The 27,653-nt window shown below is 32.2% G+C and overlaps 1 long non-coding RNA gene across 1 annotated transcript; it reads right to left on the bottom strand.

Moving 5' to 3' along the window:
- Positions 1-4,463: 4,463 nt before the first annotated feature.
- Positions 4,464-7,262, bottom strand: LOC143580133 (uncharacterized). Its single transcript, XR_013143592.1, has 5 exons — positions 7,103-7,262; positions 6,961-7,031; positions 6,193-6,241; positions 5,384-5,825; positions 4,464-4,613 (listed from the first exon to the last, which is right to left on the bottom strand). It is a non-coding gene; the product is annotated as an uncharacterized LOC143580133 (long non-coding RNA).
- Positions 7,263-27,653: the final 20,391 nt, after the last annotated feature.

The following is a 27,653-nucleotide window of genomic DNA, read 5'->3' as shown; positions in this document are numbered from 1 at the left end:
ATGATTTTGAATCATTTTCAAAATCGTTTTAATATATTTCTCTGGTTATCATTATTGGTCAAATTCTATTTAATATGTTTTCATATTTTTAATTTAAATTTAATATCATAGGTAATTAAATCACCAATGTCAACGAAATTTAACAAATTTGTATACCTTTCAATATTATCAAACTTTATATTTTAAAATAATACACATTTATGTGTTTATCTAAACTCATTTTCAAAGAATACTGTAAAAAGAAAGCTATGTTTCTATAATATATTAAACTATTCTCTAGCCAAGGTCATTGTGCAATTTGATTTTGTATTATCAATATATCATATGTTGGAGACACTTGTCTTTGTGGATATAAAGATTATTAATATAGATCAATAACTAAAACCAATAATTTAAGATTTATACATACTGTTGGGCTCAATGAGAACTACTATATATTTACGAACCACTAAAAATTATTTAGTTCACCTTTTATATGTATTAAAAGATTAATACATTATTAGTATCTTACTAATGAAAAATAAAATAAGTCACTATATCAAATGGTTGTCACATCCGGATTGTTATTAGCAGCCATATGGATATGCAGTTAGGCATGCCAAAATGTATTGTTGTGCAAGTTCTTTTCAAGATTAGAACATGTTTGAACTAATATGGGTTATTAGTATCTTGAGTTCAAGTCATAACAAGTTCAAGTCAAGATTAGAGTGTATACAAGTTATGACTCTATGAATCGTTAACAAGTCATATAAGTCAATTGATGTTTCTAAGTGTTCAATTATTAGCTATTAAAAAAACCAATTTATTCCTTTTTATATTAATCTTTGACAACATCGAAATACTACAAATTAAAGTATAAACCTTGTATACAAGGAAGTATTTAGGGAGTTGTAAATACTAAATTTATGATACTTTTGTTAAATAAATAGTTAAATTGTATAGACTTTTGTTCGTGTTTATTTTAAATTACACTTCAAGTAATTCTTCCTACATCTTGTCAAAGTGAAACGTACTTAAACTATAAAAAAAACATGAGGCTCACAGTTGGATGTCAATCCTTACATGTTGAAAAGATAAAATAATTTGCGAATTAACTATTGGATATAGGTGAAGGGAATGTTGGGGGGTCCAAATGACGACGAATGAATGTACAAATTCTCGATGATATTTTAATTAACAATGCATTATATCCGATATATGATTTAATAGACTTTGTATATCATTCGATTTTAGACAAGTTCAATGAACTTACTTTCAAGAACGGACAATATTGTCGATTAAAATTATATATGTTTATTAGACGATTTCTATATTTCCACCCGTGGCGTCCACGGGTTAATAACCTAGTATATTTATAAATACTAGACGGGTGCCCGCGCGATGCTGCGGGAAACAAAAATCATAGTAATCTTGTAAGAATTGTGGATGTTCAAGGTTCGTTTGAAATCTTAATAACGTTTGAACAAATAATCACTTTTGGTCAGTCGGTTTATGAATGTTCAAACATAGCAAACGGTTTGGTTTATGGTTTATGTAGAAATATGGCCATAAAAAACCGGACCGGACGGTAAACTTATTATTGAAGCTTAATTCGTGAAACCAAACCATTAGTAACGATTCAGTTTTAAGTTTCTACGGTTCAGTTTCGGTTCTCAATAACAAAAAAATCGAATCAACAGTTTGGATAACTTTATAACTTTGAAACCGTTAAAAACCGAATTGTGAACATTCATACGTAATATGTTATTTTTTTATTTGAAAAATTATAACAATACCATACCCAAATTAAACACAATAAAATGCTTATTTTTATGGTGTAATTTTTTATAAAAAAATATTAACGTATGAAAAAGTTATGGTCGTTGAAGAATCGTTGGTTGGAAGTTATTTACAATTAAAATTAAAATGAATATATAGGGAAAGAAAATATATAAATCATTAATTATTTCTTATATTATAAAAGTTGAGTAAATTTGAGAGGGCAATGTTGAACTATTTTAAAACATATTTTTTAATGAACAAGTTTGTCCAACTCTTACATGCTATATAAGGTGTACCTTGTACATTAAAAGTCATAAATTACTTAAAAATAATTTGTCTGTATTATATATAGTTAAAAATAATTTGTTGAGATTCTCTCTCTCTCATTGTCTCTTTCTACCACCCCATACCACCACCACCATCACAATCACCTACGCTGAACCCACCGGAAAAAATAATAACCACCTCATACCAGCGGGAACAACCACCACCGCCTCCACCTGCCACCACCACGCTTCACCGGTTCCCCATCAAATCCTCATCGCTGTTCACCACCACACCCACCAGCCTCCCCTTTTTCAAATCGAAACCCTACAACCACCGTACAGGCTGAACCGCCGCCTCTACAACCATCGATTTTGTTGGATTCCCGCCAGAGACGTCGCCGGAAGTTCAATTGCCGCCGGGGATGACTTAACCGGAGGCCTCTGCTATGGAATTTGAAGAACCCAAGGTGTTTGAAGCGTTGAAACAACCGAATCTGAGAATTTTGAAGACATGGTTTTTAGGGCACGAAATTGACGTCGAATTTTGGGGTAAACACTTTTTTTATTTTTTGGAAATTGAGAACTGATTTTTGGAATTATTCCAAATTGGTGTTGAATGATGGTGATGGTGGATCAGTGGCAGTGTACAATGATGGTGATGCTGGTAGTAGATTATCTGGTGATTTTTGGGGGAATTGAAGTTGAATAAGAAGATGGGATCGAGGTAGGAGAATGAGAGAGAGTTTATATATATTATTTAATTTTCAGGGATATTGGATTTTAATACTCCCAACTTTCATCCTTTGTTAATATCACTCCCAACTTTCACTTTGTCTCCCACCACTCCCAACTTTTAACCTATTTGTTTTTATCACTCCCTCGTTAACCGACGACTAACGCCGTTAGTGAAGATGCTAACATGACTTTTTTTTATTTTTTAATTAAGTCAGACATGAGATGGCATGCCTACTTGGAAATTACCTTTTTTTATTTATAACAAACATCTATAACACAATTTACATTATAATTCAACTTCAAATCCTAAAAACCATTAGACCCTAAAATCCATATCAAAATTAACACAATCCACATGATACACCTTCAAACCATCACACCAGTTATGATTCAGCTCACATAACCCGTATGACTCACCACCTGAATCCAATTTCGTCGTTTTTTTTCACCCTAGCTTAATAATCTAGTGGAAGACAATGAGTTCGGCGATCTGTACTCCAATCGATGTCCTTCCGCTGGTAAAATCATCGCCGTTGCCGGATATCCACTCGATTGATCATATCGTTAGGGTTCCAAGCTATGATGATGAGATTCTATATGGCTCAAAGTTGGATGATAAGAAGTTGAATTTGGTTGTGAATAAAGGTGTAATTGAAACCCTGAAGGTGTTGCAGGGGCTATCAGAATCTGGAATTGAAGATGACTGGTGTAATTGGTATCCGGAGCTTCTGAATGAGATTTTTGGAATTGTAGATGATGGGAGGTGGGTTTTGTGATTCCGGGGCTATCGGAATCCGGAGCTCGGGTTTCAGAACTCGGTGGTGACGAGTGGGATGATGATGATGGTGATAGTGGGGTAGATTTGTAGATTGTTGAATCTTATGCTTTGTTTAAGTATTGTTATTGATGTTTGATATATATAAAAATGTTTGATATAAAAAAATGTAATTTCCATGTAGGCATGCCACCTCATGTCTGATTTAATTAAAAAAAAAGCCACGTCAGCAACTTCACTAACGGTGTTAGTCGTCAGTTAACGGGGGAGTGATAAAAACAAATAGGTTGAAAGTTGGGAGTGATATTAACCAACGGGTGAAAGTTGAGAGTATTAAAAACCAATATCCCTAATTTTTAAAATGGTTCTTCTAAGTAAATGGTTAAAATGTCTAATTTGCCCTCATGTGGATGGCACATGAGCAGACTTAACGTTAAAAACTAACTGGGTTAGGGGTAAAGGACAAACGGTGTAACATTTTGAAACATAAAATACAAATTATGTGACTTTTAAAGATAAATGACAACCATTGAAATTTGGTGCAATGATAAAGGACAATTTCTGTAATTATGTCTTGATTAAATGATTTTTATTGTTTATAAGTAAAGAAATCAAATTGTTTTCCACCCATAAGTTTTGCACACCCCTAATTGTACTTAGCTGACACATGCCTACCAGATCAAAATACCATTCCCATAAATGAATAGTTTCAGACTAAAATCAATAATCATCAACAAATAATACTACAAAATCAACCTAAATTTCCATAGATAATGATTAAAAAACTTCCAGACAAAATACAGAATCCTGGTTGTCTAACCACAATTACAAAACACATATATTAGTTAATGCTTCATTAACAAACCACTTATACCCTTGTTCAATCTTCATCGTCATCTGAACTCGCATACGCTGCAAGCAAGCTTTTTATGGGGTTGGTTTGAACTACTGGCGGGTTTTTATCTTGTGTGTTAGCCTGCACCTTAGTTTCTGTAGACGCATTACCAGTAGGCTGTGTTGAAACCTTTGGTCGCTTCGGTTTGACTTCCACCACATTTTTCAGTAGATCTTGTTGTCTGTAATAAACATTATGTCACGCACGTTTCTTTATGTACTTAAAAAAATCAACTTTAACGGGTGTTTGGATGTGCGTTTTAAAAGAGATAATGTGATAAGATAGTGTTTGGATGTGATTTGAACTCGTAATAATTAGAATAAGATGTTTGAACTTTGAAGTATTTGAAAAGTTGATAAATTTGGCTTTCAAAAATCTAGAACATATTCTGATTATCTGATTATTATAATATATGTATAACCAGTTTAGAAGTGATTTTAGCAAAAAACTGATTCTAGTGAACTTATTATCTATGGTTCATTTTACAAGTAAATCCTTAAATAAACCAAATTCACCAAACACTCCCAAGACAACAAAAGCAATCCCTAACACCTTTTGCTAAACAAGCTCTAAGGGGCTGTCTGGCAATCTCATGCTGAACCATTAAGACGCCTGACTAATTAAGAGGTAGCCTCTGAATGGTTCAACATGGTTCTGAAACTTACCCATTAAGAGGTGTTTTTTAAGTGAATCAAACACACTCTACCGCCTCTGAACGATTCAGAGATAACTTCTCAATAGAATCATTAAGAGGCTACCAAACAGCCGTTAAGTTATATACAATTACAGTGTACTCGTGGATAATCAGTTTTGTTGCAGCTATTAGGAAACTCAAACAATCAGATAATTAAAAGCAGAGGCTATTTAACCACAAATTAAGAAACTTTAACTACGACTAAAAATCAGAATAATCAGATGACTAGTTATAAATGTAAAGAGTAAAGAAATAACCTTATTCCAGTTTTTGTCTTTGGCTCAACACGCAGTGGCAACGGAACCGTAGCTGGTGAAGAATCAGCCAAACTTGCAGCTTTGTTATAAGGAGTCAAAGAATAAACATATAAAAGAGTACAACTTTAATACACCAATGACATTTTTGGCTCATCATAAAAAGTGCAACATTCAAATTTACCTTTCGCCCTGGTAGCGATTTTGATTTTAGTCAACATATTAAGCGGCAGTTTAGATTTTGGACCAACAGTAAAAGCATTAACACTTCCAAGGCTAATGGCCCAATTCTTAAAATTTCACGTTGTAATAGAAAGTTATGAAAAAAAGAAGGATATTTTAAACGCAGCAAATGCTCGTTTTTCAGTGCGACGTAATAAACGTTCTGCATCCTCTTCTGCTTCCATCTGCTCTTTGAGATAGAGCAGATCATCACTGTCTAAGGCTGCAAATTCAAACTTAAAAACACCATTAGTGGGTGTTTGGATGTGTGTTCTGATTTCTGAATGTGACTAATTAATAATAATACGAATGTTCTTTTACTGTTTCAAGTTGTAATAATCAAATAATAATTTTGTGAAATAAGGGATGTGCCTTTAGATGAAAGTAAGTCTACCAAATAGATTAAAAAGGGTAAACAGATAATTTGTTTACTTTAAATATGCAGCTGAATTTTTAACCACTAAATAATTAGATAAAAAGGAACCTATATTATAACTTTATTCACATTTAAAAAAAGGCCAACAACTAGATTCAGGGTGTGCTTATATATGTGATTTGACAGTAATTAAAGGGGGTAGGGGGGTAAATACCGCCACGTCCATGAAGGTAGCCACCACGATCTCCAGCAACCTCTTGCATCTGTGTATATTAACCAACCAATAGGACAAGCCAAGATCCCTGTCAGGGCATGTTATCAGAATAACCTCCCAAAAAAGTAACTAGTAAATCTGAATTACATTTAAATATAATGAGTAGAGACGAGAAAGCGAGCAGATTAAACTGCCAAGTCTCTTTCCTCCAATTGTTTTCTAAAAACATTTTGCTGATTACAATGAGTGCAACTAAATGTGTTTGTAACAATTAATGCAGCAATGTTTAATGTTTCAACCAAATACCAATTTATGCAAAAAAAGTCAAACATGAAAGCTTTCTTTCAGTGTTTTTTATAAGATAATATCAAACTGATTGCATTCATTTGTAAAAAATAAAACTTGATTGCATTTCAAAGTCTTTTACCCTTTAAACAATAGTATTTATTTTTTTCTATTTAGCTGATTGCATTCATTTATAAAAAAATAAAACTTGGTTGCATTTTAAAATTTAAAAAAGTCCTTTACTCTTTAAACAAATTAATCACTTTTTTTAATAAGCATATCAAATTATCAATACATTTTGGGCTAAATGTATTAATCATGCCAATTTTAACATTCACAATACATACATAGCAATTGTAACATGTTTCCAATAAATAATCAAATAATTAAAACCCTAATTTACACTTAATAACAATCAAAATACATCAAATTAAACGGTGGATTAAAAAGCAAACAGCTAGAGAAGAAACAAGATTCGCTAACCTTAGCAACCATTCGTTGAAAAGTGATGTCTTCATCGTCGATTCTATCTTTGCCCTTGCCCAATTTCTTATCTGCAATTCACAAAATATTAAACAAATAGTTTGCTGGAAATAAAGAGTAATCAATTGAATTAATTAATTACCTTTGGGATAGGAAAGATTAGTGTACTCCCGGACTTCTCTACCGGACATATTTTCAGGCGACGATGGTTGTGGTGGTGGTGGTTTGGTGAATTTGATTTTGACCCACGAATATTATTATTTGCACCGTCTCTGTTTGCTAGTATCTTTTATGTTATCACCCGAAATCAAATTAGGGATAGAGATTTCTTCCCCCGAATACCCGTGCCCGTTTAGTATTTGTATTTGTGCTCGTACTCATTTATTTGATAAGTATATTACAGTTACTCAGTACTCGTTTAAAATATGTAGCGGTTTTTATTGGGTTTTCAACATTCGTGACTTAACGTACCCGTGCATTTTATTATCGGGTGGTTCAAGTTTCAAGCGGGCTTTTCAAAACCTTATTGCCTTGCATATTCCAATCTTCCCATCAATCGATTGAAAAATCTCATCCCTAGTTCAATTCGATTATAAACCATCGGTTCCAATCAAACCCTAGTTTCAGCCGCTTTGGTTGTGTTATTACGGTTTTGGTATTATACATAATTGATTGTCGGTACCGGCTCAAGTTTAGTGAAGATTTTTCTTGAAAAGGAACAAAGTGGTATCAAAGCGAATACCGTATCTAAAGTACCCATACCATAAAATTCTAAATGGGTAGGAGTACCCAGATTTATTGATTTCGGTACGGGTACTTTCTGGTACAGTACGAGTACGGGTACAGTACCAATATCATCCCTAGCCCGAAAAACCTGAACTCTAACCTTGAATGGGTCGATTAACGAGTCACTTTTTTCCTAGAAAACTTCCGAACAACACAACCCGAACTAACCAAACACCGACTAATTCAAACCTAACCAATCGAAACTTTAAATGGTCGGTCATTGGGTCATTTTTCCAAGCCAAAACCCCGAAACCTAATGAACACCCCTAACCCTCGTATTTTTTTCTAATAATATTGATTTTAGTTTAAATTTTATTATATGATGTTAAAGTAGTCCTATTTTGATAAAACTTTTGAGGCAACTTATGAGTTATGACTACGAGTATGAAGGAAAAAAGAAATAGTCAACACGTTGTTACAAGCTCCAAATTCTAACCATCAAACTGTTAAAATTACTGAACTATGAATTGGATCGTATGTTTTTTCACACTAGTCAAACTGTCAACTTCCTATTGTATAGATGATTCGAGCGGTTTCTTCTGAACACCTGTACCCAAAGCCGACCATTTTGTCAGTGGCGAATCTTAGACGAAAACGTATGGAGCGGGCACTATAAAAAAATTGACCTACGGCAACCTTTATTTCACAAAAAAAACTGCATTAAGTGAAGTTGCATTAGATCTAGTGCAACCTTTTTCTTAGATAACGCAACTGTTTTCTTCAAATGCAACACTTTTAAAGGGTTGCATTTGAAAGAAACAGTTGCATTATCTAACAAAAAGGTTGCACTAAGTCTAATGCAACTTTTTTTTTGTAAAATAAAGGTTGCAATACACCAATTTTTTTGTAGTGGGGCACAATACTTGTAAAAAGTTTCATAAACAGGGGGAGTCAACACGTATACAAATTCTCTCCGGTGATTATGTAGCTGCCCCCCCCCCCCCACCCTCACCCCAACCCCACCCCCTTCTCTGTTTGTGTTGTGGAAAGAAAAACCTTAAATTTGAGTGTGTGTGTAATTTGTATGGTTAGATAATACGGTGATAGTTGTGAATGACTCATGGTTAAGTAGCTTGATTTGCTAGCAGTGTATTCAATATTAAAGGATTGATATTATGAGAACAAACGTGTGTGGTTATTTAAATCATGTTATAATAATATTTTTTTAAGTAATATTCTCTTTAAATTCCATATATTAAAAAAAACTTTAATTATAATAGAAAGGTGGGTAAGCGGGCAACAAGTTGCGTCACCACCCCCCTTTTGAATGGCAAACCTTCCCCTACTGAAAACAAAGTTATAGTTCTTTGGCGTCGATAAGTTACTGTGCACGACCCGTTGAACTCTTTTAAGAAGTGTAATAGTTTCGGGGGCAAAAGACCCAAATGTATCAAAAGCAAAAGGAATGAAGACGTGTTGATTCTCGACACATGCTTTCTCATGCTTAGCAATTTTTCCTGATTCCTCCTTCAACACAGCCTGCCTAACAACAAACCCGGTATCCCTAAGCACAAAAAGGGGGATACTCCCGTAAGGTCAATACAAGCGTGCTTCCCCCTGCCCATCCAAACACAAGAGTGTCTGTTGGCCGAAGAGTAGACCTCTCTTCAAGGGGATCAGATAGGAAAGTCACATGAGCTTCTTTTTTGTCGAGATCCCCGTTTGTTTCAACACATTACAAAGGACATATCTGACCCAATCATGTTTATATTTAAAACCCGGAAGCTCCTAGCAATGAACGGCATGTTCACCAAAATTATCCAAACAAATTTTACGGCACACCGGGTATAGTTCATCAACTGGGAGTAGTGGGATCGTTAAACGATATTTGAGAATGGTCTGATACTTCATTGCCGACATGTGTTGCCCTAACCCTTCGATGGGGATGACGTTCAAGAAATCTTGAGCATGTGGAGCCTAAAGGTATTCTAACACCGCTCTCTCTGGTGAGTTGATAAGTTAAACTCCTCTCCCAAACTTTATACGATTTTACTATAAATGGCACTCGTCAAAGCATGTTGGACTTTGGGGGTATGCATATATAATGTGTTGGATCAAAATATCTTGCTTTAGGGTATAATAAATTGAAATGCTATTAATGTTGATTAAGTAGTTATAATAGATAGATAAATGATTAGATAGCTTGTGATTATCTGTCTTATATGGTATGCATATATAATGTGTTGGATCAAAATATCACAATAAGGTAAAGATTGAATTTGGACATGTTAGGATGGTTATAGCATCTGATGCTGTACTAGCAAGGGGATAAGTGGCGTTGATTCCTAATTTAAATTTAAGTTGAGATAATGACTAGTTATGTGTTTTATTACATGCGATGTAGATGATTAAGAAAAGGGTACGAAGAATATGGGTAAAAACGACTAATTTAAGTGGGAAAATAAAACTTTGGTGCTGCAAGCCATATACTCTATTCTATGGTTATGTAAGTTAACGTATAGGGTAAGACCCCAAACCTGAGAAGCCTCATTGTCGGGAATCAAAAGCATAGTTTTAACATGATATATCATTAACATTACAACGGGAAACATACAAGGTAACATATGCTCATAAATCAAACATTTAACATTAAATCGTTTGCAAACATAAGCTTCTTCGATCAAGGATGTCAGTCTTCAGTACGCTGGTAGCTTTTAGATTCAAGCCAAGGAGATCGTGTTATCATCCTAATGTACCTGAAATTGTAAGATTAAATATATAATTATATATATTTATATATGGCTATTTATAATCATTTGTATTATAATAGATCAAAATACTAACTATACCTTATTATATATTAGTTTGGTAATTGTTGATGGGCCATATTACCTATAATTAACTAATAAAGGGTTTCCCCTTAGGTGTATATATAGAGAGATAATATTAACATCATAACCTAATTACACACACATAACAATTTTGTGTGCCTCCTCTATCCTAAACCGGGTTCCTCTCAATAACCCTAACACCATCCTTAACTATACATCCTAAAGGGGAACTCGATCAAGATGACAAACATGTCGACTACATCATACTCTGCTGAGATTACTACTCTCCATGCTGTAACAGGTTCATAGGTTTAATATATATCATGTTTTTTTATTACTTACATAAAGAACTGATCAACATGTGGCATCAAGTAATTTTGATTAATCAGTTCTTCATGTTTTCCCTAAATCTGGAATTAAATCTGAAGACATGGACTAAAATTTGATAACCCTAATTTTTTCGGTTTCTTTTTTTTTTCATGTTCTATTACGAAAACAATATATGAAACTGTTTAAAATCGCTAAAATTCATATTTAGTAAACTCTAATATTTTCGAAATCTATTAAAATCATGATTAAAGATTTCGATTCCAGGTTTTTTTTTGTATGTTTAATTGTTAAAATTTTCGATGATGTTCTTCGTGTTCATCGTAATTATCGAAAATTATACATATGTTGGTTCAAAATCTAGATTAAAATTTGTTAATGATTATTTAAAGAAATATTTTTTCAAATCTTGGATAACTTATAAGTTTTAATATTTTCTTAAAATATTTGAATCCCTTTAAAATAGGAAACAGATATAATTATTAATCATTAAAAAGATTTGAACCAAATCCAATCATTATTAATTTAGTTAATAAAGATCATAGGTTAAGGGCTTAAACCAGTTTACGGGTTCACAGGTTATTTAAAAATCATGTTTTTTGGGCTTAAACAGATTATGGGTTCTAAGAGTTCATGGGCTTGGGTCATAACCCATAAAGCCGAAAATTCACTAATACCGGAATCAACATTTTCCCGAAAACTCCATAAAATCATGTAAACACCCAAATACCGAAAACCCACTAAAAGTCGGAAACTGACGATTCACGGGAACCTAAAATTCTCAAGAACTAAGGTTTTACCGGAAACTAAAATTCCTTACCCCTAAACATTCTTTTGCTATTAACTAATTAAATGTTTTGTAAACACTTAAATGTTATAAATTTTTTACGAAACATAAAAGGCTTAACTTGAATGAATTTTTGATGTATCGCTTCTACCCAAAGGTGATGTGTTATATCAACCATATCATTCAAGTCTAACTGAAAAGCTTTTGTTAGTTTTGCCTAAAATGATACAAATGTCTCACTTCTGCCCAAAGGTGATTTGTTACATTTTTATTTAGCAAAACTAGCCCGTGCATAATTTAAAATAATTGTCTCACTTCTGCCCAAAGGTGATTTGTTACAATTGTTTTGCACATATACTTAAATAAATTTTAATTCTGCCCAAATGTGATTTATTTTTTATTTAAGTATAACTTTTAATCATAGTCTATTAGTTTGATGTTAATAATAGACATATCACATCTTCAATAAAATATAATGATCCTCACATTAATGATCATTCATTAATCTAATGATCATAAATTTTAATCTGTATTATTTTAATATCTTATAATATTACTCACTATAACATTCTTCTATATTCATCATCCACTCTAATCTTAAAACACAATTGAATTTTGTCTCATAAAGAGTTTTAATAACATTTAGCTCTTCTCAGTTTTAATTATACATTAAGACATGATATAACTATCATACTGCTCTTTCTAATAACAATCATTCTATTGAAAACTAGAGCATAACAAATGGGATGAGTCAATCATAATGTCTCTTATGATAATGATAATCAAGAACTTATTTAAATAAACGTTATCACTATAGTTATTCTTGATTTAGTTTTTCCTAAGACTAATCAAAATAACTCATAAGATGCATCTAACTATAAGGTTAAATGGCAATACTGAATACATCATAATGTACAATACATGGCCCATAAAATTAAGGGCTCACATATGAAAATAAGTATAATTTTCTAGTACATTACATTCTAAAATTTTCAATAGTACAATTTGGTGCCTTAAGAATCAACTATAACACTCAGAAGTATCAATGGAAAATGAGTGTGTTGATCAGCAACATATGTACAAGAAAAGAAACGTCCGGTACTGGAAAATAAGATGTTATTCAACTCAATGCCACTAAAACCTAAAAAAGGATAATTGTAAGGTTCATAGAAAAAAATACAAGTATTACTTCCAGCTTTAAGTTCCCTACGGAGAAATCTCATTGCAAATATATGCCATTATATTAGGCATAGGCATTACAAGACTATCCATAATTCAAAAGAACAACTGGCTAAAACTGAGAGTTGTATAAATGATATTTAAGTCTGATAATCATAATATTCCCATCAACATATGATTGGTTGAGTCTAGTTCTATATGTTTACCCGAAATCAACAAATAACTAACATGAGTGTCAGTGACAAATTTACATGTTAAGGTTATTAGAACCATGATAAACTGTCTTTTAATTACGCTTTATGATACCTTAAATATTCTGGAGATTAATCCGAATTTAATATCAATACGTAAGCTACATTATGACAGTTATGAGGTTTGTATAGCCAACATAAAGTCACTCTTACCTTAAACTCTCATTTTATTTGTTATCAATATATGGATTGAAACATTTATAAAATAGAACTAGATGATACTATATATTTTCACAACTTTTGTTATCATAACAAAAGACAAATGAGACCTATAAATTCACTCACTAAAACCAAATTTCATGAGAAATCATGGCATGGTTGATGAGGGTGATATTTCATAATCTCATTTTTAGTGATTTTAAATCATGTGTTAGATGCCATAAGCATTACTTGGCTTAAGAAATAAGTATGGGTTCACCGTAATTTATATTTTACTAACATTCGTGGAACTTACTCAAAACGGGATATTCAGACATAATACTTTTACCATTTAAAAAACTATTTACTTGTCTCTAATCTGACTTCTATGGTCCATGGTTTTAAAGAGATCCATTCAAATATATATAATACGATTTTTTCTAAATATGTCCCTAAGTTTATTATGACATCTGGACGTTAATGAAATCAAATCAAGTCTAACTTATATATGAGAAATTTCCACATCACGTACATCATTGAAACTCCTTGTGTAGTTTTTCTAAAGATATTAAAGATTAGTGGGAGCCTTAAATGTCTCGATCATTATTTACAATATTTGCAAGAGGTGGGGAAGTGAAAACTTGATATTATCTCAATTGCACCTCTTGTACAAGACACTGCTCCATCACAACACTATTTTATCAAAACTTATCTCTTTAGAATTTACTACTACTACTCTTACAAAAGTTTCATTGTTGCATAAACGTGGGCATATTCCGATTTCTTAATAAACTAATCCTCACCAAGAGAAACTACAACTTATATTATTAACTTGTTTCTCTATTAGAATCCATTGGTCTTTAAATATTGACCATACGCATGTAAATTTCCTAAAGGTTTCTAAGGTCAGTGGGAGCACTAAAAGTCTTTATAAAGACTTGTTAGAAGTACAAGAGGCGGGGGGAAGAGAGTTATTAAATTTTACTCCAAATTTAACTCCAATTACACCTCTTGTACACCATACTACACCAACTCTTACACACTTAGAATCCTGAAAATGATAGCAACCTAACAAAGAGGTAATCCTTAAAACCAAGACTTTTAAAATTACCCAATAATCAACTCAATAGGTCATCTAGGTTTTAAAACCTACTAAAATTGATGATTATGTAACCTCCCTAACTAAAGTTGAAATGGATGTTGGAAAGTTTAATGATCCTACCCCTTATAATTAAACCATTAGCATCAATCATAATTGACTCCATAAGTCAGGCTAACGTTATGAGATTTGGTTGAATCACCTAAGAGTGTTCATAACTAAACTAAATTCCAATACGAAACGTTATAATAGTAAGAAGCACGATTGATTGTTAAAGGTTATATTCAAGGATAAACCAATTATCAAAGAATCTTCTTACCTATATTACAAAAGATTTCTTTAAGTATCATTATTGTTCTAGTAGCTTATAATAGTTAAGAGCTATATTAGATAAACATTAAAACAAATTTCCCTAACAATCGGCTTACATACTTATTTGTTCATAAAACAACCTAAAAGTTATAAACTGAAGGTTAAAGAACTTTTAGTTTATAAGTCAATAAAATCCATATATGGGTTAATGCAAACATCAAAATGTGATGAAATCTTTATACAATTATTTTCATCAAAAACCAAGTGGATTAATGTACCTACCTCAAGATGAGTGGGAGCAACTAAAAAAAAAACTTGTCCTTATATAGATGACATTCTTCTGACAAGTATATGTTACATAAGTCAACACATTATTCACACATACTTTGATATTATAGATCTCAGAGATAATTCTTACACGTGTAACATACAATACTGCTCTACTTTAGAGGAAAATAGGATCACATAGATTATTTCCTTATGCTTCATTAAGTTGAAGCCTTATATAAGTTCAAGTCTATACTCGTTTAGATATTACTCAAAATTGCAACACACTAGATATCTCTAGATTAATGTGAAGCATCTAAAAGAGTACTAAGATATCTTTAAAGGAAACGAAAGACTATAATTTTAAAGAAGAAGTGAGAATTCAAACCGTTAGATTACTCTAAACTTTGTCATATTCAGAGATAAGAAAATGTAATTTTCGGGATATATTCTTATGTTAGCAGATAAATCTATCTCATGGAGGAGTCATAATGAACTGATAACAACAATCTAAGTTATAATGACATAATGTGTTGATTAATCACAACACAATTAGTAAAAAATGTTGTTGAAAAGTTATCAGTGGACTCATAAGTTTATTAACTCCATATAAATTATATATTGAAGACTTATTGTGATAAAGTCAGCTACCATGTTTTCTCAAACAGTAACTGTTTGAGGGGTGCTGCATTAAAATTTTGATATGAAATTAATTATTCGTTTATGAACGAATTGAGGAATCTAAATTTTCATATCAAATACATTCATGATATGCTTAAGGATCCTATAACAAAAGGTCTAATACCCATAAGTACTATGAAAGCGCTTATAATCATGAGCGGTTTATTGATGACCACGTACAACTGCATATCATAGTATGAATGATTAACTATTATTTTTCCTTATCGGTTTTGAATTTGTATGTCTCTTAATATGTTCAACATGCATAATGACATATAGACAAATTATTATACAAATCAAACGTTTGAAGGGCTTACTTGAAAATTTTGATCATAACTACTTAGGTTTTAAATAAGGACTGCAGTATGATTAATGGGGGTCTTGAGCTGATGTTCAATTCAATAACTGTATTTCTCTGCTCCAGTTTAAGTTTAAAGCTAAAATGAGTGTTAACTCCTGATCAGGCTTATCTAATACTCATAATAAATGATTACTCGGCCAAGTGGGAGAATGTAAGATTAAATATATAAATATATATATATATATATATATATATATATATATATTTATATATGGCCATTATAATCATTTATATTATAATAGATCAAAATACTAACTATACCTTATTATATATTAGTTTGGTAATTGTTGATGGGCCATATTACCTATAATTAACTAATAAAGGGTTTCCACTTGGGTGTATATATAAAGAGATAAATATTAACATCATAACATAATTACACACACATAACAATTTTGTGTGCCTCCTCTCTCTTAAACCGGGTTCCTTTCAATAACCCTAACACCATCCTTAACTATACATCCTAAAGGGGAACTCGATCAAGATGACAAACATGTTGACTACATCATACTCTGCTGAGATTACTACTCTCCATGCTGTAACAGGTTCATAGGTTTAATATTTATCATGTTTTTTTATTACTTACATGAAGAACTGATCAACAAAAACAATCTGATATACATGCTAAAACAATCAGATAAAATGAGTAAGATCGATCTAGCTTTGTAAGCTTCTTCACATAGACTTTACTATCATTTAGAAACATGTGTTAGCATATCTTACTTAGCATAACATAACACACATAACATAACACCATAACACCCTATACTTTGATAATATGCACACCTCACGAGTGATCGTCACTACTCCATTCCAGTTGTACCCGCAGTCCCGTACGAGGGGTTATTTCAGTTGTACATGTAGGGCCAATATTCTATATTAGTTTTAGGATTGTGTATGTCTTTATATTTGCTTAGAGTCGGTGTATTACGTACGTCAGTACGTTTATTTTGTATCATGTTATGTAAACTTGGAGAAATGGGGGACCCTATATATAGGGTCACTTAACCCATTTCTCCAATAACCTGTGAATAAACCCTTACATTATTATTCATCTAAGTAACTCTTAAACTCTCTCTACCTCACCCACTCTTCCTAAATTTCGGCTCCCATAACTCCACCACAAGATCCGAGATCTCGATCTAGCAAGTTGTTTCCGCCAACTAGTTGTGAGGTTGATCCAAGAACGACTAGTACTTAGTTTGTTGTGTTGTTAGATTCGGTCACGGGACCTACAATTGGTATAAGAGCTTTCGGGCTCTACTAGTTGTAGATCTTGGGTCACAACCTTGGAATTTGGTCTTGTGTGTGCGTAAAGATGGTTTTTCTAGAAAATAAATGGGTTCGGGTTCATAAGTTCTTCAAAGTTTCAAGAAAATAAGTTTGTTCATCTACAAAAATGATAAAGTTTGGTTGAAAAGTTAGTGTTTTTGGTGTTTGAATCTACTATAAAAGAAGTGTTATGCATGTATTTGGGTTGGTTTGAGAAAGGTGACAGGAAAGTGAGTTGGTGACATTCCAAAACAGGAATTCAAATACTTTTGTCACTTGAATACAATTGTTATTTGAATACAATTGTTCTAAGTAAAATGTATTCAAATCCAAGCTTCTGAGTTCTAAGTAAATTGTATTCAAATCATTCATTATTTGAATACAATTGTTCTAAGGAAATTGTATTCAAATCCAAGCTTTCGAGTTCTAAGTAAATTGTATTCAAATCCTTCATCATTTGAATACAATTGTTATTTGAATACAAATGTTCATTTGAATAAAATTGTTATTTGAATACAATTGTTCATTTGAATAAAATTGTTATTTGAATACAACTGTTATTTGAATACAATTGTTATTTGAATACAACTGTTCATTTGAATACAATTGTTATTTGAATACACTTGTTCATTTGAATAATACAAGTGTTATTTGAGTACAATTGTCCATTAATTGAATACAATTGCTATTTGAATACATTTTACTTAGCTTTAGAGAAGTTTTTGTTTCAAGAGTGTTTGATCTTTGAGAAAAGCGTTGACCAGTTGACCGTTTACTTTAATCCGTTGACTTTGACTTGTTGACCGTTGACTTTAACAAAAAAAATGTCTTGCAATTCTAAGCTTTAAGGGAGTCTCAATATGAGGGAATGCCAAAAGGACATATTAAAAGAAGAATTCAACAAGTTTAAACATATTTAAGGAGAATCAGTTGCCTCTCTCATCAACAGACTTGAGTCACTCGTTACTAAATTGAGAAGTGTCGGTATCATCCCTGAGTTGTTTGAGATCTACATGAAGTTGTTGGATTCACTGCCTTACGCATGGAATAGCAGTGTGATTACCATCAGGAGAATGACAAGCCTGGATACCTTAACACTATCAGAGTTGACTTCTACCATCAAGTCTTTTGAATCAATGGATGCCAACCTTCGAATAAACAATTAGTTAAAAGAAAATAAAGATGAGACAAGTGATGCGGGTGTGAGCAGTCAAGCAAGTCCTATCATCCCTGAGTGTGCTGCAGGTGGAAGTAGTCAAGCAAACACCTCGTCAAGCTCCACTTATGGGATTCCTACACCCGCCTCTCTCATTCCCGAGGTACACAAACTTTGCTCACAAGTTTGCATAGATAAAGTCTTACACTATAGAAATCATAATGCTGAAATTCTTGAACAAATAGATAAGATTAGAGTTCAGAATGAAGATCTTAAAAAGGCTGCAAAGATTTACACTATTAGAATTAACACTCATGGTAATGATATGGCTTATCTTAGGGAAAAAGTTTCCATTGCTACAAATTTAGCTAAACGTCATGAAAGTCATGTTATTGAACTAAACGCTAAAATTGTTAAATTTGAAATTGAGTTAACCCAAATGAAAATTACGATAGAAAACTTTGAGTTAGCTACCGAAAAGCTGAACAAATTAATTGGGTCACAAATGGAGTTAAGAATAAAGACTGGATTAGGCTATGATAGTTCTGCAGTTCCACATCCTTTTAATGATAATTATACTAGCCTTCCTCACTTTGATTTTAATTCTCCTCTTGAGAAAGAAATGGTCTATGGTATTGGTCATGTGCCCTTATCAAAGACATTTGTTCCTGCTGCTCGCAAGACTGTTGATTCAGCTGTTCCTTCAGTTAGTCCTAATAGTAGTTCATCTTCTTCAATAGTTTATGTAGAAGAAAGTGGGTCGGCGGAAAGGGATGTTGAGGTGAACATAACTAGTTGTCATCATCAAGTTGTGAGACTGAGGATAATTCAAGTAAAAGAAAAGTGTTTGAAAATGATAATCAACCGAGTACTTCATGTAAATACGTGCCACCAAATAGAAGATCATTTTCTCAAACATCTAATCAATCACAAAATCCTCAGTTATACAACTGTTTTGATAAAACTATTATGGGCATTATCAACAAAATTTTGTTGATCGATATTACACTAATGTTTTTGATGATCAGGGTCAATCATCAAATGTGTTTTATAATCATGTTCCTTTTCACGGATCACCTTTCCCACAACACCAACCATTTTATAGTTATGATGAGTTCTATAGTGCTCCTAGGAGAAAGTGTTGTTTTGTTTGTGGTCATTCTCCTCACCTTGCAAGACATTGTAAGCACTGGTTCAAGCAACAACTTGATATTCAAAGGCGGCTTAGTCAGTCCCCAAAAGGTGCTTTTATTAGCCCAGATTCAAGGACTGATCAAGCTGATAGTGAAGCCAGTGAAATGGATGTGAGATCCAAAGTCAATAAAGTAAAACCCAAGAGAAAACCTTTTTGGAGAACTAAAAAGGATAAAATCAAAAAGGATCCTAAGACTAAAAAGTCTAAGGATTCACCAAAAACAGTTTTAAAAGTTAAAAAACAAAAGTCCAAAATCTTCAAAACCAAGGAACAAGCTTGGGCTCGGATTCCTAAGGACTGATCTTCAAGCGATGAGTCGCCAAGAAATAAATTGTTTTCAAGAAATAAAATCAAGTTTTGTCGATTTATGGTCAACTTTCCCGTGACAACTAAGTCTCGGGAACCCATGTCTATTTAAACGCTTAGTGCATGTAGGGCCAATCAAGGAGGACTATCAAGGGTATTTGGTACTTAGATAGTGGTTGCACTCAACATATGATGGGAGACGAACCCTTGCTATTTGATGCTAAACCATTCGATGGCGGATTCGAGTCTTTCATAAGCAACATGGGATGACAAACTTCAGGAAAGGGAAATGTTTCATACTTTGTGCTTCAACAATGCCAACCTTGCCCAAATTGATCAACCACAACTTGTCGAGAGCTTCTAAAGTGATGGATCCAACATCAGCTGTTGGGTTTCGGTTTGAATCTCTTCAATTTTGTTATATGATGTGATAATGCATGCTTAAAGATAGTCCGTATGACAACAACTTTGCTGACCTTTTCACTAAAGCCATCGTTCAATTTTGATTAAAACAGCCTATCTATCTTTTTGTATATAAAATTTGTAAATATTTTTCAAATATGTGACAATTTTAGAGGGAGAAAATGAGCTAAGTTTAACTCACCAAAAAAATTTTCAATTTCTTTAAGAAAAACAAAAAATGAGTTACTTGACTTACCAAAAATATGTTATATTTTAAGAAAATCAGAAAAAGTTGGAAAAATATATTCTCTCGTTTAGAGGGAGCTCATGTTTAGAGGGAGTCGGATAATTAAAATATCAGAAAATTTTGAGAAATTGATCCGACCTTTGGAAAATGATAAGAAATTGTCTTTGGTGATCCTAGCACATGAAAAGAGTAGATCAAAAGCCAACAAGATCATTGATTGATGTGTAGATAGGCTTAACAAATGAGTAAGTATCATAGTTATATAAACTTAAATATCTGCCTATGCTAGTGGTTACACTCTTATGAAGCAGTTGCCGACACCATATAAGTCATATTAATAAAGGGAAAAATCCTAATAGTCAGTCATACACGAGCCCGATAGTGATCGGTCACAATGAAAATTATTTCTTTCTTTAACTTCAAATATTGAAAAACATCAAAAAATTATTGAAAAAGCAGAAAATCTGCAAAATACTCAAAAAGTATTCAATATAACAACAAAAATGTTGATAATTTTATCAAACAAAAAGGGGTATATTAGAACCAAGTAAAGTGAGGCAAAACAAAGTCCTAATCACTTTATATGAATACATAAGTCAACAAGGCTAGTAAGTCCATATATGGTTCAACCTTTACATATTGTTTGAAAGAAAAGTTTGCAAAAAGTCTATAAAAGCTCAAAATGTTTTGATCAATCATTAAGGGGGTCGGAGTCAATTCGGGGTGATACTGATGAACAAAAACTATGCCTAAGGTATGATGGAGTTTGTAACATGTCGGATTAACAGGGGACCATATAAGTATTGTGCCCAATTAATACCTTAACGTATCACGGGGAAATCAAAATTCTTGTTAAGTTTAAAGTGGACCAACATATCTACAGTCGACTTTGGGTTCTTGGCATAATAATATCCAAATAGAAGTGTGATCTAGGACGTTGTAGACAATGTGATTCCATGTTGTGATCTTTCTAGCAAAAATATTAAAGTCATTAGAAAATTATGTAAATGTTATGGTTATATAATATTAATTTCATCTTTACTCCTATCTTTTTCTTGTTTTATTTTATGTTTCAAATTATATATATATATACATATATTCGAAATATTATAATATATGAAAATTTCAAAAGGATTTTAAGTTTTTATGTATTTGTACATATTTTGTTAAATCTTTGTTTTATTCAAAATCATGTGTTTTGTTGTCAAGGTCGTTTATACAAAGTTCGTTGAAAACCTGGGACTTAAATAATCATTTACAAGTTGAGGGACTGAAATTGATATTTTATGAGAAGTCGATTTAAAATAAAATTTCAGAGTTATCTTGCAAATACTTCAAACCAAAAGCATGTTCTGAAAGGGAAAATTCTTCTTTGACCCTCGATAGGGACTGTGAATGAATCTTATTTGCTTAAAGTTTTGTGCAGCAGTACATGGACAGGTAGATCAAGATCAAGTGTCCTGGGCTGCAGAGATTGAAGTTGCATATGCTGAAGAGCTTAAAAGAAAACGAGAGCATGACAGTTGGCGGTTGAACCAAAAAATGAACAGATCGTGTCTGAAGATCATTCGAAGGACAAAGCATAGAAACAAGTCGGCACAAGAAAGTCAACAATGGAAAATTAGATGTCGAGCCTCCCGCATTTGATGTTTCTAAAATTTGCAGTTGCCGATCCTTCCCAGGAAATAAGATTGAAGTTCAAGTCTTCAAGATCGGAAAATAAAGAATTGTCAAGATCCAATCTCGTTCAAGCTCTTGGATCAAGACAAGTACTAGATTTCAAGAAATAAAGACGAAGCAAGGAACTTGATAAAGGTTCCTAGACATACTCAATCCTAGAGGGAGATTGTAGGGCCAATATTCTATATTAGTTTTAGGATTGTGTATGTCTTTATATTTGCTTATAGTCGGTGTATTACGTACGTCAGTACGCTTATTTTGTATCATGTTATGTAAACTTGGAGAAATAGGGGACCCTATATAAAGGGTCACTTAACCCATTTTTCCAATAACCTTTGTGAATAAACCCTTGCATTATTATTCATCTAAGTAAATCTTAAACTCTCTCCACCTCACCCACTCTTCCTAGCTTTCGGCTACCATAGCTCCACCACAAGATCCGAGATCTCGGTCTAGCTAGTTGTTTCCGCCAATTAGTTGTGAGGTTGATCCAAGAATGACTAGTACTTAGTTTGTTGTGTTGTTTGATCTAGTCACGGGACCTACAGTACATATGATGGGTTATTTCATACACACACACATACACACACATATACCCGTATAGGGACCTCTCAAGTGTACTCGTACAAGGGGTCTTTTCAATTGTATAAGCATTCCATGAACATCAATAACATCTATTCCATTTATTTTAACGTCTACAAATTCGCAAACAGTTTTCATAAATTGTCCCTTTCATAAATAATGAGTATAGACATTCTTAAGGCGTTACTCTATCAAAACAATAAACGAAAACGATCACTAATGTGTATCATAAATGTGTTCATAAGGCTTTCTAGGTAAGCATGCATATTAGCGCAAACATAGTAAACAATAAGAAAGGGCATTTGGAACTCAAGTTAGCCTCGACTACAGGCTGTCATTTTATTTTGTTATCAATGTGTATGCTTAGTACGTCTCATTTGCTAAACTGTATCATTAAATCAGTTGTCTACTACGTTGTAGCCTTCCTTTAGTTAACACATGATTGGTTTCTATCATTTAGGTCATTCTCGTTATCTTGATTACCATAGCAAGCTAGTTAACAACACTCATAAGGTATCAAGGACGTTTACGCTTTTAAAACATGCTACTTTCGTTTTAAGGATAATCAAGTAGAGCCCCATTTGTTTTTGCTTAAAACTCAATAACTCGAGTTGTCTATAGTTTATCTCCCAACTCCACAATGAACCTTCATAGTTCCCCAACCATTAGCTACTAGCTTGCTTTACCAAATTCCAAATATGTTTACACCAATAGCACTTTTATATATCTATATATATATACATAGGGAAAGGATCATGAGAGAACTCTATTTTATAAAGAGAACTAGAGAACTAATAATGAAGTATTTTTAATTTAATTAAAAAAAATCTTTTTAATTTTTTTTTCTTTCATCCTTCTTATATGTTGTTATTATTCACCATAAAAAATATAAAAATAAAAATAAAATAAAAATTAACGAGTAATGCATATATGCAATACACCGACTTTTTTTATAATGCATATGTGCAATAATGTGTATTTTGATATTTGAAATAGTGTTGAATAGCATATATGTAAGTGTAAGTAACTTAAAAAAATTACAGTATTTTTTACACACCGAATCGACTTTTTACACATGTGTAACTAACATTTAAACGTGTTTAATCATAAAAAAAACCTTTATTTTCTCTCATGATTCATTTTTTATTTCAAATTTAATCTCAGCCACATATTCTATACTCATTTAATTAAATGTATGGTCCATATTTAGTTCTTAAAGTTTTTACAACTCATCAAGCTAGTTCTCAAAATATCCCTCCTATATATATATGTATATATTGTCAAGCACGGTTTATCACCGGCGGATATGATCGTTGATGGTGGGTTAAAGATAGTGGAGGGTGATGGGTGGACGCTGAAGATTGAAGAAGAAGGTGGCATTGAACGATCCCATGTTGTCTTTGTTATTTGACTTTTTTGTTTCTATTTATTTTCTAGAACGGCGACTTTTTTGTATCTAGGCTATTGCATTATTCAAATTTGGAGAGTCACGATGCCCCACTTTGACCAGGCTATTTTGTCTTAACCAGGCCCGAGCTGGACTTAGAGTTTGGTTCGGGCGTTCCCCTAGTAAACCATACCGTCGACTGTGACTTGACAATTGTTATGTCATTAAAAGAGCAGAACTCTCTGGCATAACGCACTGTGGGACAAAAACTCAGGTGGGCTCTAGGTTCGAACTGACAACCTTTATACAAATCTTAACTCAAATATTTCATTTTCAATTTCATTTTCAATATCCACCCAAAAGTGACAAATGAGATTCGAACTTGAGTTTTAACTTGAGAATCCAAGCCTCCTACCACAAGACCACAAGTGAGTATTTTTTTTTATTATAAAGGGTCTCACATTTAATTTTATTACATTTATATTTTAATAATATGTGGGCCCATTTGATTTCTTTTAACAATTGACTTTATTATTATTATTATTATTATAAATAATTATTTTTATTATAAATAAAAGTATACATTTTCAATATGTCATACACAATTGAAAATTTTAGCAGTCATCCTCGTAAGGGAGCACCACTCTAACTCATAACAAACTATTTGGAACTTTGGATCATACTCGTCGTTTTAGAAATCAAAGAGAAACTTCACGGAGCATTAATTCGGTTCATGTAATTAACTCGAATTAAATGCACAACGGATACTCGTTTTAGCGCATTAACATTCTTTTAAACACCTTGATTAATCATATATTGTTACCCGGGTATCCGGGTACAACACTTATTTGCCACAATGAAAATTCTTGCTGACATGATCTATCATTAATTGTCTTAAAAGTCATCAAGCCGACCATTACATCATCCTCATTAATTTTCTTTTCACATAGTGAAATGCATTTGAACAAGTTTGAGAGGGTATTATGAAGAACAAAATTTGAACCAATTGACAGTGATAATTTTACTACATAACTTTTTTATTTATAACTTTAAGTTAACTAAAAGTTTTTTGTGAGTTTAACCAATCAAACTGTAAGTGTTATATCCAATTTAAAGAAGCTCACTTATCATTTTAAAATATGCTCAAATCTATTATCAACTAAAAAAGTCCATTTTGATATTTCCACAATAACTCAATTGTTAAATCATAATGCCAAAAAAAAGTCGATTAAGGCATGGTTTTTCATTTTGTGATCTGAACCGAATCACAAATTCTGATGTTGGGTTATTAGACATTCAAGTACCAAAAAATATTGACATCATAAGAAAAATATCTTGCATCCATCACTATGACGATCAAAATGCCAGATAAACACATGCGGATCTATGAAGCCTTTAGGGGTAGCGCGAACTACCTCTCAACTTTGTCAACGAAATGCAAAATTAGTTAAAAAAAAATTTCTTATCCATCTTATGTATCGGTAGTGATGACCTGAGAATGCCCCTGCCGAGCCGGAAAAATATGCCCCTAAAGCCTTAATGAATTGAATTATGTAAAATACCTTTTCTAGCTAAATGACGATTAAAGTTATATTAAAAAATATAACAATAAGAAAAATCATGGTATTAGAATGATTTATCACGACAATGGGCTTGTAAATCTCTCTCTCTCTCTCTCTCTCTATATATATATATATATATATGTATAATGTTAAGAATTTTTTAAAAAAATTGCCCCCCCTCCCCCCAAAAAAATACGTGTCCCGGCCGGGCGCCTACTTGCCCTTCCTTTGGGCTACCCCCTGAATATCGGATTCTCCTGAGCAAATATTATAATACCTTTGTCTCCAAAAGTTTTTTTAGGATACCACTAAACTTTTTTATTAGATCCGTCACTATATATAAACAAATAAATATAGTCATAAATCAATTCGCCAATGAGCTAGTGGTGGAGTACTAAGGAAAAAACTTTGTGTTCCATGTGACCCAGGTTCGATTCCTACTCACATCATTTAGTTTCAGAGGCACCAGAGTGATGATGGAAGACTAATCGAGTAGGTGATTTTCACTAATTGGATCCTTGAACCGAACGGATTTTATCTCACCGCACTATGTGCCTTCGGGCAAGTGTTCACGGGTATTGGCCTTAGATGAGGGTTTTATCCGGATCGAAAGACGAGTGTATCCCGATATGATAAATTTAGCCAATAGCTCATATAAAGAATTTGTTGGGCGTTAAAAAAAAGTCATATCAATTCTCTATAAATACTATTGAATCACTCATTTTCTTTTTTCTTATTTTTTGCGTTCTCTCTCAACAAATACAACATGAATAGTGGATTCAGCAATAACATAATTGAAACATCAATACTTGCTAATGGAATTAAAGTTATGGTTATCGACCACAAGCAAGACTTTCTAGCATCTGTTTGTGAAATTCTGAAATCCCATTCATTTGAAGGTATAATTTTTATAAAAAGTGTTCACAAATATATACTTGATTTTAACAAAATCATGTAAAATATATGCATAAAATCAACTACTAATCCCTTTCATGTTTATGTAATAAATATGCATAAACAGTTTTTGTTGTGCTTAATTTTTATGGATATGTGATTAAAAAAAAACAACTACTTCTCTTTCATTTATTGTTTTGTATTTTCACTATTAATATGAACGGGTAACACTTTGGATCAAATGTCACCATAAAAATTTGATTTACAAATTAAATTATTAAATAAAAGAACCAAGCCAATATAACAAGCAATGCATTTTTGATTTTTCTCTTCAAATACCACACTTGGTATACTTTAAAATTATGTGACTTTTTTTTTTCTTTTAGTTTTATTTACTTTTCAGTATTTAGTTTGAAGAACTGTTTTGTTTATATTTCATATATTTTCAATATGCACATATAAACTGAAATTAAACATATCATATCCAGACAAAAAAAAACATTTAATCACTATTTGAAAATTTTATTTAAAGCTCCACAAAATAATAATAATAACAACAACAACAACAACAATAATAATAATAATAATAATAATAATAAACATGCCGTGAGTATTATTAACCATTTCATAGCATAAATTGTAGGTAAAACTATATTATTATTATTATTATTATTATTATTATTATTGTTGTTGTTGTTGTTTATTATGTGATGATAATAACATATTTTAAATTGTGTTACAAAAAATATAAATAAAAATTGATTGTTACTATAGGTGTTCAAAAGTTTCTCAACTCAAGTGAGTTTCAAGGTTATAGGTTGAAAAAATTTGTTGTTAAAAAGTGGGTTTTCAAAGAAAGTCTCACATATATGTATATAGTATGTGTATGTGATTGTTATATATATATGATTGATTTCTTTTGAGAACCGCTTTGAGTTTTAAGAACTCGAAAGAACTCAACGTAACAACTTTTTTTTTGAATTTTTTTACACATGTGTAATACGTAAGTATAAGTAATGTACAAAAAATTATCGTAATTTTTTACACACCG

This window comes from Bidens hawaiensis, unplaced genomic scaffold, assembly GCF_021521415.1.
Source record: "Bidens hawaiensis isolate Kalapana, Puna unplaced genomic scaffold, B.hawaiensis_p1.1 tig00030250_1, whole genome shotgun sequence".
NCBI lineage: Eukaryota > Viridiplantae > Streptophyta > Magnoliopsida > Asterales > Asteraceae > Bidens > Bidens hawaiensis.
Note: the sequence above shows the minus strand (reverse complement) of the source record. Positions and strands in the feature narration are given on the sequence as shown.